The sequence below is a fragment of the Anas platyrhynchos genome, chromosome 4, assembly GCF_047663525.1.
Source record: "Anas platyrhynchos isolate ZD024472 breed Pekin duck chromosome 4, IASCAAS_PekinDuck_T2T, whole genome shotgun sequence".
NCBI lineage: Eukaryota > Metazoa > Chordata > Aves > Anseriformes > Anatidae > Anas > Anas platyrhynchos.
This window is the reverse complement of record NC_092590.1, coordinates 72,194,808-72,210,357: the sequence shown is the minus strand read 5'-3', so window position 1 is coordinate 72,210,357 and position 15,550 is coordinate 72,194,808. Positions and strand designations below refer to the sequence as shown.

General features: G+C 43.4%; 1 protein-coding gene across 3 annotated transcripts in view; it reads right to left on the bottom strand.

The window, feature by feature from the left end:
• FAM53A (family with sequence similarity 53 member A) overlaps positions 1–10,663 on the bottom strand; it is a 69,026-nt gene extending 58,363 nt beyond the window's left edge. For 2 of the 3 annotated variants that reach the window (XM_027455706.3, XM_027455707.3), the window contains exon 1: positions 10,505–10,663. The gene's annotated coding sequence lies outside the window, so the exon portion shown is untranslated. Of the gene's footprint in view, positions 1–4,011; positions 4,167–10,504 lie in introns of those variants that run through there. The other variant, XM_072037850.1, reaches the window with a different exon arrangement.
• Between the last annotated feature and the right edge of the window lie 4,887 nt (positions 10,664–15,550).

Here is a 15,550-nt window from a genome sequence, read left to right as displayed (position 1 = left end):
GATTCTGTGAAGTCTCTAGGACTCCAAATCATGTTTACTCACCCAGTGCAGGGTACCAAGCCCAAACGCAAAACCATATTCCTGTATGGAAAGCTAGTGCACATAAGGTGCCAACCAGTACGTATAAATTATGGGTTGTACTTCACATAGTATAGGGCACAATAACTCAGTTTTATTTGTGCCAAAAAAAGACAAGTAAGAAGTGAAAGTAGGGGAAGGGCCTTTTGTTCCAGCCTTCACTGATTAGGACGTAAGTCTGGCAGCTTTAAATGGTGGCTGGTAAATCGCTTGACTAGCAAGTCAAGCACACATCCACAGGCAGCACTGCGAGAGAGGACAGGAGCAGGAGTGTTTAGAAGGGAAATGTCCCCCTCTCACTTGGGCAATTAGGTTTAGTGACGACTGCGTTCTGAGAAGATCAGCTTCTGGTAACCAAGTTGAAGGACAAAACAGTAAAGATTTTATCAGATGAAGTCAACAGCAAGAGATGCAAGCTTGTACTTTCAGTTCTTCACCTGAAAACTCTCAGCCGTTCAAATGAGGTCTTTCAATACTGATAAAAGTGTGCTTTTATCTAAAAACACTTTAAAATAAGCCTCTGAAATTACATCTGAGATCCTGGCATCTTCACTCCAGCAAAGGTTAAACATGCCATAGTCTGTATAAGGCAGTAAAATGTTTTCTGCTGAAGTTCTCAAATGCCAAACCACTGAGATAGAGCAAAGTGAACCGCTGAGCACCTGGACCCGAAGAGTATGTCAGTGATAAACAAGCTTTTGACAGCTGCAGCTTATTCTGCAGGTGCAGGAAGCATTTACTTCAGTTTGTTCAGTTTAACAGTTAGTTCAGAATTTACAAATGGGTTTGGTTTTTATCTGATCCTGCTCGATTGAGAAATGGGGAGGAGGGAAGAAAAGCCCTCAGTCACCCCCAGCCTTCTCTCCCAAGTTATAAAGTCCTGCTGGAAATTGTGCTCACGGGCAGTCAAGATCATTAGGGTCAAATATTGTTTGCAATTCAGTTCATTTGAAACCCAAGTGCTGCTTTGCAATTAATCCAGTTCACTTAATATAGTTTTAATTCAATAAAGACTTTGTCAAACAAGGTATATTAAATTTAATCTCACTTCCAACTGAAGAATTATGCATGTCTTGCCACATCAGAAAACAGTGAAATTAATCATTTTTTTGGTATATATTTGTATATTAAGGCTATCTGCAGTGCACCCTAGAAGACTATAAAGTTTAGACTGAATAAATGGTATTTTGCTGCTGAATACACTATAAGAAATTGAGCACCTACACTTAATACAGAAAAGCCTTACACAACGCAGTGTTACCCCACCTTGGGAGAAGCTTTCTGAACACATTTCCCACACAGCTCCCACTGCACCAACCTCAGTTGCAGTTTCCACAGCGAAACTTATCTAACAGCATCACCAACAGCAGGATGCATCCAGCTAAGTAAACCTGAAAAAAGCATCCTCCCAACAAAATCCACGTATCTCAAGTACTAAGGAGCTTGGAGCAATTAATTCAGTTGGAGGTGTTGGAAGCAAGCAAGTAAATCCCACGCTGGCAGCTAACCTGAGGACAGGAACGGGGATATTCCTTGCTGTGAGTGCACAAATGCTGCATGTAAGCACAGTGTTATTCCCCACTTTACACACACCCCCATTCCCAGCACAACACCACCTTTTTGAGGGAATATTTCTCAGTTCTACTACTCCACAGCAAAAAAAAAAAGTTTGGGGATAACAGCACAGAGCTGTTTTTATATTAGCAGTTTGAGGAGGTAATGTAGTGAATTTAAGCTACTGTTATGCAAATAAACAAACAAAATACCCTTGTTTTTAAACATAAAACCTAATATATTATTTAATCAAAATACAAATATTTATTAACTACCTAAGCTATATTTAATAAACATTTCACCATCCAAACTGCATTCAGCCCTGAACTCCAAGAGATGTTGCCTTACTTCTGGCAGCACACTTGGGGTTAGAAGTGATCACTGAAGTGGTCTTAGCTAGTATTGTACACACTAACATGAAACATTTTTGGAGAATAATTACCGGGTTTTTTAAGCCTCCTCTAAATTTAAGACTGTAGCATAATCTAAGGAGACAGACATCCATCCATGGAGCATGCAATGGTAAAAAAAACGAGAAATAACTACACCTTGTAACCAAATACATCAAAATTTTAATTGTACTTGACTCTATCTGGGTAATGAGGACAAACTGCTGCACATGTAGAGACCATAAACAGTGCAATGATTAGGGCAAAGCTGATGAAGTAGCTGGAAAGCAGGGATGCAGATTACTTCGAAGGTTTACAGAGACTGGAAGAACAATGAGAAGTACTTCCAGAGCTGTGTCAAACAACTCTAACACAGACAAGGCTCACAGAAGCCCTCCTCTATGAAGTACAAGATTCCCTTTGTCAATCAGGTTAGGATTTAACGAGGCAGGAAAGATGTCATGAGAGCTAAGATTTTTAAAATGAGAGAAAGTTACCCCCACAGAGAAGTCAGCAAATGCTTAATCCAAGAAAAGTACCTTAAAAAGTTAGCCCCAAGTAGTGGGGCTTATTCTTCAATGCCTAGCTTGTGATGCAAGAGGAATTCAGCTAAATAATGGGAAGCTTAAAACAACCGTAACTACAGATGACTTCAGAGTGACTCTACAATACCTGGAATTATTTGCAAGATACCAGAATTAGGCTGGTATGTGGTAGATTTGAGCCCACACAGCAACAGATCACTTTTTCAAAAAATAAGAATTTGGACATCAGTTTCAGAAGCTTCCTTTCATCCCACTTGTGCTTTCAAAATAAAGTTAAATTCATGTGACTGGTCTCCAGCCCCCTGGATTTCAGCAGATCCCCAGGGGAAGGGGTGCAGGGAACCTGATATAAGTGCTGTGACATCCCCGTATCAGGGCTTACTTGAACACTTTAGTTGAGTTCTGATGCTGGCAAGCAAGTAAAGGCTTTACAGTGAGAGCAGCCTTGCTGGATAGCCATGCTCAGAGAGCACTTACCAGTGGTGCATGGGGGACACATCAAGCAGGAAACCAATTCACTGATTTCACTGCCAGCAACAAATGAGAAAGAGTGGGCTTGGGACAACAGGAGAAGGGTAGGAAGAACCACAAGGCAATTACAGTTCTGCACAACTGACACATTGGGAAGCTGTTGTGGAAGGTATCAGGTACAGTTATGGAAGATAGGCTCAGGCAGCGTTACCCAACTAACCAAGCAAACAGTAAGGTGTGTTCCTCAGAAGGAAGCTGTTGGCTATGCTGGATCAACAAGCTGACCATGAAACCATGTTGGGCTGCTGTAATGAAGTCCAATGCATCAACAAGCATGCCAGCTGCAGGGCATATAGAAGTCTTTTTACTCCACTCAGCAGAGGGAAGCCTCAGCTGGAGCACAAAGTTGGGCTTTGAGCACCATGCTTGAAGACCAGTGTGAGCTAACTTGGGTGCTTAGAAAAGAACAAGAGTAATTAGAGCTGAAAACAACGTGGCCTCTTGGGAAGCTGGCCTTACTTAAGTCAACAGCATCACAAGGCAAAGACACAAAGACAAAACACAAGAAAACAGGAACACAACAAAAAACAGTTCAAATATTTTTAAAGAATTACTACAGGGAAAATAATAGCTGTCCCTCATGCCCAGGGTATTAGGCAATAAGCTTGAGCTGCAGTGACAGAGATGCCTAGTTCCATATTCAAAAGGAGATTTAATGCCAAGGACAGCGAAATGCTGAACTGTAGAGAAAGTTGAGCTAAACTTCTCTTCTGAATCACATTAGATGCATAATACTGTCACAGGGCAGTAGGCTCACAACCAGCCCACATCCTTTTCAGCCCTTTTTAGGGCTACATCAATTTCAAGCTACAATAATGTCTTTGCTCATCATCCAACAGATGGGGTTTATTTTGAATGGGCTAGAAGTCAGCCTTGATTTTTCAAACAGACTCCATTAGACATTTCTAGCTTACCATTTGCTTGCCTAGGTGAAGTTCAGTGTACAACAGAAGAGTCACACCTGCCTTATACCTTCCTCATGCAGAAATAAATCAAGTCCAGTTATCTCCCACAGCAGTACGAGAATTTCATCAACATTATAGTATCCTGTTGGTATTTTCTGCTCTGGCCAACAGAATCAGATGTCTCCAGGACAACGCGTACTTACCCTGCTGACAACCTAGAACTAGCATTTTGGTGATGTAAGAGCTTCCATTGATGTGGTGTCACAAGGCATCCTTACAGAGCACACGCACACACCTTCCACTGCAGCTATAGCCTCAGGCCTGGGTACAGCTTCCTGCCTATGGAAAGTGCTGCATGCAAACCAAACACTCCAAAATAAAAACAGATCCAAAATCCTGCAGACATGGAGCTGATGCAGGGAACATTAGTTACACCCAGTCAGAGAGGAAGTCTGTGCCTGTAATAAGTTACACGCTCACGTTTCAAATGCAAAAAAAAATCAAAGCTGTGAAGCTGGAGAAAGATGAAACTGGGGAAAAAAAATGAAGTGCTCAAGCACAAACAAGACACCTAGGAAGCACACACACAAAATACCATGTTTTTTCCTTCTCTGTAAGAGTTCCAGTGTACAAATAGTTCTCCAGGTACTAGTCTGATTTGCTTAAATGCCATTTTTCTGAACAGATTTTTGTGAAACATGAGAGCAGCAACAGTCCACCTTGCCCTCCCAAGAGTTCAGAAATTTCTTATTCAAGTACTGGAGCAGACAGCCCTGGTCAGGATGTAGTGCTAATAGAAGATGCAAGGACACATAGCTAAGCTGAAGTGGACTACCACACATACTGAGAAGTGAGCAGCCTAACCTTAAAATTCACAGCAGTATCTTCTAACCAGCTCTGCCTTTCAACAGCCCCTTAGAGCAAGCTCCAGCACTTCAGTTTAGCACCCCTCAAGATACCCACATATATCAAATTCATTAAGATTCACTTCAAACCCCTTTTCAAAAAATGCAAAGATCAAGTTTTGGGTACCCACGCTCTTTCCCCTCCCCACTTGAAGAGATATATGCCATGTTTTAGCCAATGAAGGCAGTAGTTATTCAATGTTTTCATTACTCCTCTCTCCTCCTCACTAAATATCGTATCAAATTATGCTGTGGAGCACAGCAGCAGTCTTAGAGCATGCTTACACATCACTATACTCAATTCCAAACTGGACAATGAATGATTATTTGCCACTAGTATCAGCCTGGGATAAGCAAAAAGGTTACTGCTTCATTTAAAAAAAATAGGATTTTAAGATTCTAAATGTCAGTTTATCAAAAAAAACTACAGGCATACACATCAATCCCAGGTACCTAAGTACATCCCTTCAAAACAAACCACACCCTCAAACAGCACACAGAACAGATGTCTCCTATGTTATGACAGCAAAGCTGCTTCATGCCATGATGTGAAAATCACCTGCAACCTCAGTGGCTGTCTTTGTGTTGACTAAGGAACACTGAGCTGCCAGAGCCAGCACCCTGGAGATCCAGAGCCATCCGGCCTCAAGCACATTTCCACAACTCCGGGTTTGAATCATGTTTTGCATCGTACCACAGACCCCAAGCAAACAAACCAGCCTTCTTCACATCCTGCACGTGACTTCTGAGCTCTAGGAGTTGATACTGCAACAGGGTTTGATCGAGAAATGACATACGGGCTTTTTGCTTCTTCCTTAAATATGTGAAGTTCTCATCCCTCTAAAAACAAAATAGGTCAAATCAACAGAAACCTCAAAGAAAGGCAAGTGCATTTGTCAATGGGAAAATGGGGAGTGAAAGGAAGTGGCCTTTAAAAGAAGAATTTGCCCTATATCCAGACTTTGATGGGTAGAATAAAGAACCCAAACATCACAAAGTATCCACTAGTAACCATACAAAGTGTGAGCAAGATAAGAATACTTTACTACTACCAAATCTAAAGCCACAATTAAGGCAAAAAGTAATATATGCACAGAGTACTGAAATCAAGGATTTAGTGCCATTTACCTCAACATAAGCTGCACGGAGAAAAGTTAAACATGCTGTAATAATAATTTGAACTGCTCAATTAAGTTAAAAAACACATTTACCATACAAATTAAAAAAACCTCCCAAACCCCTCAAAGGCATTAAAGCTGTTCAGTGTTATTTGAGATGCAAATTACAGACCTGAAGTTAATATAACACCAACAGAAGTTCCTATTATTCCTACTCATGGCTCAAGGGGAGGTGACAGTAGAAAGGAGCCACAGCCTTGTTGTACAAGGTCTCCTTAGGACAGTAGAGGAGCTAGTTTGTTTTTAAAGATAACTCACTTTAGCTTTTCCATAGAAATTGCCAAATTACAACTTATCTTTCATAAACCTGTAAGTCTTAAATGCATTAAGAAATGCAAGACAACCCCCTGGGCCAGCCGGGGGCTATTAAGGAGAAACGAGGATTATTCAGGAAAAAAAAAAAATGAATTCAGATTCTGCCTTCCTGCATCGCAGATCTCAGCACAGAAGTAAAGGTATAGACAGTGCTGCTGCAGTTATTTCATCAACCCTTTCCTGTAGCAGCTGGGTTCCAATTTTAAAGCTCAGCAAATGCAGGAACAGCTTTCTTCCATCTCAGATGCCTTTCCCACAACGACACGCGTTTCTGCCTATACAGAGACAGTTTTGCAAATGACACTTCTAATGACAGCTCCAGGCAAAATACTGTTTGATTTCACACTCCTAGCTCCATCTGCAGACACACCTACACACACTGAAGGGCAATTACCCTTGCTGGCACCGGGCGAGGGTCTCTGAGCGCCTCCAGAGCTCTAGGCCTGCAATCTGATGCACCACTGCAAGTATTCTTCCCTGCACTTAAATACAAGAGGTTAATTTTCATGGGAACTTCAATCAGTGCTGTCATACCAAATTCAGAGCAACGATGCTAGCATTAGGTAATCAGAACCCTTGATCTTACCGCTAGCATCAACAAGCGTAGCATTAAGTGATGGCCTGCATTTCAATAAAATATAACCAAGTACAAACAGCAGACAGCCAATTATATATTTTTTATATAATCCAGTAAGTTTTCTTTATATAAAGTAACTTGAAGACTTTATGCATTTTAAAGCACGATCTTCAACTGTTTGCATAAAGAAATATTGCTGTCAGTAAACCAACGGCCGTAACCCAGATCACACATGCAGCAACAACCTGGCCTACTACCTCACCCCAGCCTGTCAATTAGCAGAAGCAGGGCCTTCAGAAGGCATCTCTGCCCACTACAATGCATTAAGTCACGAGTTTCTTGCCAGCTTGTCGATGACATCATTTTCCCAAAATGACTGAAACACAAAAAACAGCACATGTAGTAAAATAAAAAAGGCAATATTAAAGTGATGACAGTTAGCTTGATTTTAGGTTTTTCTATACTTGCAGAGTACTGCATTATCCAGCCATATCACAGAAAAAAATGTAAAATAGGTCTAGAGTTAAAAACATAGCCCCCACCTCCCTTTTGAGAGCAACTGAAACTCCTTAAAGAAGGCCATTTTCTGAAAAATTGACTGGTTTTATACAGACTCTTCCTCACTGGATTGCAGTATTTCACTGATGGCACAGATCTCGTTAGCCACATCTAGTGAAGTTGTGAATGGCTACCTCTCAGGCATGCAGTCGATCAATTCAAACAACTTACCTGCCAGGAAGCACACTACACTGACTCCAGGTAGCTGATTTCCTAGCCTTGAATTTCCTCCCCGCAATTAAAGAGGAGAAGGCTACCTACCATTCACTCATTCAGGACTGTTCCTAAAGCCCTTCACAGCTTTGGGGTTGCCACCTCCCAGTAAGCTTTTATTCTAGGTTATGTGAATAATAGGGGTTGCAGCTATAGCAAACAGGAATTTCTTAAGTCTTCTACCAAAATACAAACTTAAATATAATTTTTTAAGTTTCTGTAGGTTGTACAAGACTAAAGACTAGGTCCTATGAGCATTTTAGCTCCAAGATAATTCTTACATTAACTAGAGATCTCAAGAATGTAATCTAAAAATAGCCCAACGAGTTTATTTTACAGAAATAAAGTTTCAAACAAGCAAAGACTTTTCCTAAGAAAAGCTCAACTTGTATGCTTGCAGACAAGAAGGAAATTCACTATTGCCAGGAGGCAAAACTGCTGTGTATATTACCACCTCCAAACTATGCAAGAAGAAATGAAAACCACAACATAAATACTAATACTTTCCCTTAAAGGTTTAATAAGGCTTCTTAATGCTATTTAAGAAGGCTCAAAGCAAAAGCAGAAAGGACAAATTCTTAAAACAAAAACTCAGAGCCAGTAACAAAAAAGTGTAGGGGCAAAGAAAAAAGAATCATGTTTGGAAAGTTTTAAGTACACATGTTTCTAAAGGGAATAATCTATCAAACCACAGGAGGTGACTAGAACTGCCATCATCACTGCTAGCACAAAGGAATGTAGATTGGGGGGAGGCAATAGAGGAAGGGGGAGAAAGAAGAGGGAAGGGAAAAAGGGCAAGGAACTAAAAAAGGGAGCTACAATAATGGTTACCAGACTCCCAAGGAATTCCTATAGGAAAAGAATAAATCCTAGACAGAGAAATAAAACCACCCAAAATAAAACAGCTAATGCAATATATTGAAAAATCCCTCAATAAAGTTAGGCTTTCAGTTTATTTGCCCACCACATTTTCATAAATTTAGTTTTATGCCATACACTAAGCTTCCAAAAGCTAACTCAAATGTTGCAAATACAAACAGTTCTTCTTCCAGCCTCCTCCTCCTTCCCAATCACAGCAGCCTGCACAACACAGCTTTCAAGAGGAAATAGGGAAGTTTAACTACCCCAAATGTAAAATATCCCCATATAATGATTTAATCAGCTTGAATTCTTCCACTTAAGAGACAATAACTAGGGGTTACACACTGGCAGGTACAGGCCGCTAGAGGACAGACAGATTGCCCCAGCACAAGATATCCTCTCAGGATATCATTAGGGGGATCCTGCAGATCAGTATTTTAAGTTTGTCTAACAGCCAGCTTGCACTTCTATGCGATGAAGAGCAGTTACTGACACAAATGAGAGAAGATTAAAAATATTGGACTGAGAGCATTTTGCAGAAATTCAGCATAAATGAGTAGCAAAGTGATTTTTTTAGTTTGGAATTCAATGCTAACCATATGGAAACCACCTCATGCAGAACTACCTGAGACATGTTTTAGCTCCCTATACATACCGACCTCCTGCCTCCCTGGAGATGTCTGCCAGGTGTTCTCAGCAACCCCATAACTGTACAGATACAATCACAATCTCTCCTGCCCTGATTATGAGCCCTGCACCTCCTGTAACAGCAGATCTCAAGTCACGCACCGCGATAGGAAAGTTCTTTTTTTTTTTTTTTTTTGCCTTTCAGGAAACGCTGCCCTCCAGATTTCATAACCCTGTCTCGAAGCGCGCAGCCTATTCACAATTAAAACCCACAGAAGAAATATTTCAGCTTGCCACAACATACAGAAACTTCCTGCTCCTTGCCAAAAAAGCCTGCGATGGAAACATTTCTCTAGCAGCCCGCATCGGAGGCAAGGCGAGGGCTGCAATAACTGTTCTAATTTTAATGTAAGCACAGCGGACCAGAAAATAGACGTGACCAGCTGGCTCAGCTCATCCCCGGGCCTTGGCGTTGCAAGTCGGTGCCTTATCAGGGCTGATTTGGGCTCGTGAGAAGACCCCAAAAGTTGGGGTGCTGTGAGAGGGGTTTCGGTGAGGGCTGCTTTTGGGGTGCGTGGTTTGGCTGCAGGGAAAGGGCTCAGCCCCAAAAGCCCTGCCACAAGGGTGATGCTAAGGGGTGCCGGGGGTCACCTGCACCACCCAGCCCCTCTGCTTTTTGGGGGATCTCCCCCCATAAAAGCCAAAATTTCCCCCAAATCGGTTAAATCCAGGCCTCCTTGCGGGCCGTGCAGGCAACGGGGCCGTTGCTGGAGCCCAACTGCCCGAACAAAGCCGCGCTGCTGCCCGGGCAAGGGCTGGCATGGCACAAAGAGGCGATTTAGCGGCAGATCTCAGGAATTAGTTTATTTTGTTTTAAAACCTTCGAGGCCACAGATCGGGCATCGTGGCGCTGGGGGTTAGGGGGGGGTACCCGTGATGGTTGAGGTGCGGGGACACCCAGAGGGGGGTCCGCACCCCCACCACGAAGGAGCCCTGCACATCCACATTAACCTTATTAATTAATTTGTTAATTATTTTATTTATTTCTTTTTAATTTTTGGCTTTTCTACCCCCCTCCCCCCCCCTCAACACCATGAAGCAGCCGAGGCCTCGCCACCCAGCCCCCTTCCCCCCCCCGAGCTCCAGGCAGCCCCCAGCCCTAACCCCAACGGCCGTCAACGGCCGGCTGCGACCGTTAACGGCCACCAAGGGCTGCACCCCCAGGGCCCCCCCCGGCCGCCGCTCCGGTTCCCCCCTGCAGCCGGTACCTGCGCCCGACCGCGCCGCCTCCCCTCCGCCTCTGGCCCGAGCTCCTCAATGGCAATTGAACAAAACACAGCTGGCCCCGCCCCCTCCCGCCGCCCGCCCGCTCCCATTGGTTGCCGCGCCCGCCCGCGGACCTTTCACCCGCCCTGCCATAGGGCGGCGAGGCGCGGCGGCCCCGCCCACACAGGGGCTGCTCTGCGGAGCGAGGCGGGGAGTGCGCACGCGGACTACAGCTCCCAGGAGGCCTTGCGGCGGCGCGGTTCCCTTCTCTCATTGGCTGAGCCGCTGAGGAGGGGGGAGACCCATTACGTCATCGCGGCCCCGGATAGAGCCGCAAGGAGGGCGCGCGTGGCGCAGCGAAGCCTGGCCGGGCGTTCTGCGCATGCGCAATGTGGAGGGGCGGGGCGGGCACAGCCGGCCCCGTCATGGCGGCGGGGCCGGGCCCTGGGCAGGAGGGGCGGCTCCTGAGGCGGCCCCGGGGGGGCGCAGCCGGGGCTGGGCGGGCACGGAGGGAGCGGGCCGGGCACCGCGAGGCTCCCCCCGCTTTTATTTCGGCTCCTTCCCGGCGGTGGTGCCGCGTAACGTGGGGCTACACCGCCCTCTGCCTGCCCCCCTCAGGCGGGCAGCCCGCTGAGGCACCTCAGGTGCGCGTCCCGCGGGGGGTCGGGAGGGGTGCCATGTTCTGCCGCCTCTCAAAATGGAGGCTAAAAATAAAAAATAAAATAAAATAAATCGCGTTATTCTCCAAATATATATATATATATATGTTCCTGTGGGAGTTTTTTTCAGAAGCAGCCGTGAGTCAGGCGCAGCGAGGCAGCGGAATGTGTTTGGGCAGCGCTTGTCAGGGCAGGGCCTGCTCGGTGCCTCCTAATCCCCAGCGCTGTGAGGAGCCCAGCCCCGATTCACTGCTGCCTACAGGCCTAACGCCGCTGCGTTACGGGCGTGTGGTAACCATTAACAAGCTCTTTGCATCCCTTTAACAAGCAGCTGTTATTTCAGCCTTCCACAGCCTGTCCTTGGGTTTTTGCATGTTGCACTTCGCTTCCACACCTTTCCTTTAACACAGAAGTTTCCCCGTTCATCTCGTTATCCTGTAAGATTTCAATGAATTACAAGACCATGCAGCAGCAAGTATCTTGAGTTTAGCAAAGCAGAGTCCAGATCAAAACTCTGTAACGGGGACATCCTTATTTCAGCTTGGCTATCTTCCAGGCTTTCAAATTTTAACCCTAGAAGACTAATACCTTAAAACTAATCTTACTTCAAACATTATTACCATTTTTCTACCTGTTTTTTGTCACTAACATGCATTTTTAACACCATATATAACCCCTACAGTACCCATTTTCTTGAAAACGTGTGCATATTTATTCTGATAAACCTGAAGATGAAATCGTTTCGGATAGTTTACCAGAATACCTTTCACAAATTATACACTGAATACTTAATTTAGTGTATTAGTTCTCTGGAAGATCAACGCCTATCTCTCTTTAGAAAGATCTTGCAAGTGATTAAAGGTACACAGATTTTTTTCCCATCGTTCAGTCCTGGTTCTTAAAATACTTTCTGGTTGTGCTCATTTTGCTTCTGGCCTTGTTGTCAATTCTGGTACATGGGAAATTGTAGTTCATCTGTTTCATCATCCTATCCATATCTTTGGCAGGGATTTGGCTCCATTCTGTAATCAGTTTTGTACACAGAATTCCCCATTGAAAACAAATTATCCCTGAAGTATTTCATTGCTAAATCCTTATCTAAACTTAGAATTAACAGTTTAGTTTTTAAAAATTGTCATAATTTTATCTTTCACAACCATTATAACCAAGTTTTTCACTGGGGTTTAACAGCTGAGGTGAGAGATTTTGATGTAAAGTTGATTTTCCCTTACCTACATGTTTAAACATTTTCATAGTTGCTATAGTTAAGCCACAATTTCTTTCCTCCAGCCTCCTGCACTATTTCTGCTGTAAGTAATGTAAAACTAGAGGGAACTTCATACTTCTGAAGCTCAACTGCTTCTTGATTGCAACAGTTTACTTACAACCATCCCTGTGGCCATGGGGGAGGCATGTGAAAGGGTTTACAGCTGCATTCCCCCAGCAGTGAGCTCTCAACTTCCACAGGCTAGAGACTTCCAACCAACATAAGAACCTCACAGTAATTAAATTACCTTATGGAGTAGATAACTCTTTGGTCTCCTCCTGTAATGCTCCCCTGTAATTTCTCCCCTGATTCCTTTTATCACCCTCCATTCTTTTCTCTAACTTTATCAGATTTTTTTTCCATTCCGACAATGGCTTATACTCTGTTCTTTTGGGGTGGAGCTGCTTTCAACCCTGTTCAACCCTGTAGTCCTAAAACAGGTGGGAAGCTGTGCCCTAAGCTGGTCATGATACAGAGGTTGTATTTCCTCTGATCCGTTTGCTCTGAATCTCAAAATTTACCTCATGGGCAAAACACATACAACTACAAGGGTCAACAAAGACTAGGGGACTATCAGGGACATAGGAGTGAAGGATCTTATCTGAGACAGGGCAGGTGGCAGCTTTAATCAATGTCTTTTGGTATTAAACCACAGTCTTCTTTTATACCCAGGAGTAAAGCTCTGGCAGAGATCCAGGTTATAATTCAGATTTTGGTAAACACAGACCTAAATTTCCCTCATGACAAGGTTTGATAGTAATTGTCTAGCACTTCAAAATATCTAATTACAAACATGCTACCACATGTTAAAGTGGTTGATGTCTGTTCACTCAACTGTGGTCTCTAGGAAGGGCCATCTGTTTCCAACAAAGCAGTGAGACATGAATGTAGACAGGTTTCTAAATTTAAAAACCACAACCACACAACAACAACAACAAAACCACCTAAAGAGGTAGTGACACAAAAATGTCATTACAATACAGCACTGGCCAATATAGGTGTAATGAGCCCATCAGAATGACTCTTGAGAGGAAGTTTTCATCTAGGGGAGCAGATGCATGGCATGATTGTTCTAAGATAGCGTTATGGGGAACCCAAAATACTGGAGTAAGTGTGTATACAAGTCTTCAGCACACACACAGATAAGAGGTTGAATTTGGTCCATCGTGACCTATATATACAAATAGGAATAACATTTACATAAAGGAATTAGCAGTTCTTAAATGCCATCTCAAGACACCTAGCTCCTAGGCATGGCTATTTGGGAAAGAAAAGTTGTTCCTTCCTTGGTCAGAATATGGTAGATACGCATGTGTGGCACGTTGGCTTTACCTCTCCTGTGAAAATAAGTAGACCTTAACGCGCTGTGTGTGGTAGTAAACTGTTACCTACCTAGGCAAATTACCACCTAGTATGAAGAAGGGAAACGGAGGAGACTATGCGGCTCAGTTCTTTTATTTTTCTTTTTCTCTTTTTAATTTTTGTTCCTAGCTGTAGATAAGGAGCCTAGCAACTCTTTGATCTAGTTATTGTTTTAAAGATAGCACAAAAATGTTCTGACACTAATGTTCAGAGCTGCTCGTAAGGTTAAGATGAACGTTTCCAACGCCCTATTTCAAATTGGTTGAAAGGTACTTTGTACACTAATCAATTTTTACTTAGCACAGCATTACTAAGACAAAAGTTGTATATTTACTACATACAGCAGTCCTTTTACAATGAAGCAACACAACTGAGTTGGGATATTGATTGCAAGTCTTAGGCAAATTTACTCAAGTCGTGGTATTTCTCTTCCTGTAGTAGTCATGGTTAGTCATTCATCTGTTTCTACATAAACTATGTATAATGGAAGAGGGGCCTCTGTTTTCAAGACAAATTTATGAAGACCTGTCAGTAACATTCCAAATCCTTCACTGATCCCCTTTGCTTTAGGGTCACTTTGCAGTTGCCCTATGGAGCAAGTGGGCAATGTGGATTCCATCTCTCAGCCCATGACCTTCTCACTCAAGGGAATGAAGACAAGAAGTGGACTGACTTCAGAGTCTGACGTACAGCAGGTACAGGAGACACAGCAAAAGGTATTGAGGTGTGCTATGATATCCTGTGCGTTTAGAGGGGATGTTTCAGCATGGCTGATGCTCATCAAAGATGCTTTTTACACTTCTCCATTCTCTTTGTTTAGCAGTTTCACAGCTGAGCGTACAGGTTCTGGGCACAAGAGGAAGTTCTGCCACTAATTATATATATCAGTTAGTGGTTTTAATGCTAACCTTGCTCAGACTGTTCAAACAGGTCAGTTTTCTCTATAAGGAACTTTTCCTTATTTATGTTCAAGGGCTTGTTACGAATGAGATAAAGCAGTAAGAATGCTAAATAAATAAGCTGGAATTGAGAAGCAAGGGAGTGTTCAGCATCAAAATCTGAAACAAGCAGAGAGCTGACATCCTGGGATATTAGAATCAGGGGTCTCATATACCACTACAAGTTGGCTAGACATTGTGTTCTTTGTGAACTCTTAAAAGGATTTTGAAAATGTTGAGTTAATCATGACCAGATCAAGTTTTATTGGATTTCATGGAAGGGTGACTCCATCCCGTGCCCCCTGTACACAGCTGACTTTTCCTACACCCAGCCTTTCACCTCCCTTACCTGCTATTCCAGCTACACAGTTGCCTGCTTCTTCTTAAATTGAGCCATCTGGCCAGGATATACTCCATTTTTCAGGGTCTGAATTAGCCACAAAATTTCAAAAAGGGCAAATCGAGCTCCAAGTACTGAGCCAATACAGCATTGTTCTGCTTTTCACTGCAGTCCCCTAGGAACAGTCCCACTCATGAGAACTCTAAATTGCTAAGAGTTCAGCCAAAGCATCTTCTGCCTACTCAAGTTTCTAGTCCCTCCTACATAAATTTCCAAGTGCCTTGTTCTTTTTGCAGAGCACCAATACATGACACTTCCTTCCTAGACCTTCCCTGCACTTGCCTGCTTTACAAAATGTCTTATTCACTTCCTGACTGAGCCTTTTCTCAGCCCAGAACTTTTTCCCACCTTGTCTCTCTTTGAACAAAGCAAGAGATGGTGAAGGTGCATTAGTTACTCACATCCTGCTGCAGCTCTAAGGG